The sequence below is a fragment of the Gasterosteus aculeatus genome, chromosome 16 (assembly GCF_964276395.1).
Source record: "Gasterosteus aculeatus chromosome 16, fGasAcu3.hap1.1, whole genome shotgun sequence".
Taxonomy (NCBI): Eukaryota; Metazoa; Chordata; class Actinopteri; order Perciformes; family Gasterosteidae; genus Gasterosteus; species Gasterosteus aculeatus.
The window spans coordinates 3924196-3924930 of record NC_135704.1 but is presented as its reverse complement, the minus strand read 5'-3'; the positions used below and the strand labels follow the sequence as shown (position 1 = coordinate 3924930).

The 735-nt window shown below is 40.0% G+C and overlaps 1 protein-coding gene across 1 annotated transcript in view; it reads left to right on the top strand.

Annotated features, from left to right (window-relative positions):
* The window catches only part of rpl8 (ribosomal protein L8), a 45601-nt gene that overhangs the window by 21181 nt on the left and 23685 nt on the right, over positions 1 to 735 (top strand). The gene's annotated exons all lie outside the window — the stretch shown is intronic.

Genomic DNA, 735 nt, shown 5'->3' with positions numbered 1-735 from the left:
GGTGTTTCCTCTCCTCCCCCGCCGCAATGTCCGCTCAGCCGCGCGGGGGCGTGTGTGTGTGTGTGTGTGTGTGTGTGTGTGTGTGTGTGTGTGTGTGTGTGTGACATGTGACACAGTCTATATAGTAAACAGGCTGTATGGACTATAAAGGCCATAGAGACTATTTACGGTATACTTTGCTTCAGATGTAACAGGAACACAGTGGTGGAATATGCTGCTTATCATTCACATTATACCTCTACATTTAGGAGGGAAACTGGTTACTGGTCCACATATTGATAACTTAAATCCCTTTGCAGTCTAATAAGACAAAATGTAATCAACTGAGAAACTGTGATATATTCTTAGGTCGTGGGTCAAACTACTCAGTATTGACCCCTCGTTCAAGTTGCAACATCAAACTAATGTGTGTTTTTGATTTAGTTTTTTGTGATGATTTTGTTTATTTTATTATTATTTTCCTGCTTTTGGCTAAAAAATATCACCCAGAAAAAAAGCAATTTTTCATAGTAAGTATCCTTTTTTATTCATCAAACCACTGGTTCACTGGGTAAGTGTATAAATCCCCCTGGTTGTGTTGACGCAGTGCATGCGTGAAGATGGAGTGATTATAGCTACTCCAGCACCTCTGTGAAGCTGTTGGGCAATGATTCAGCTAAATACTAATGTCAGCCTACTCGCAGAATTTACCATCTCTTTCTCTTTAGCAAATGACCATAAAAATACCAAGTAGAC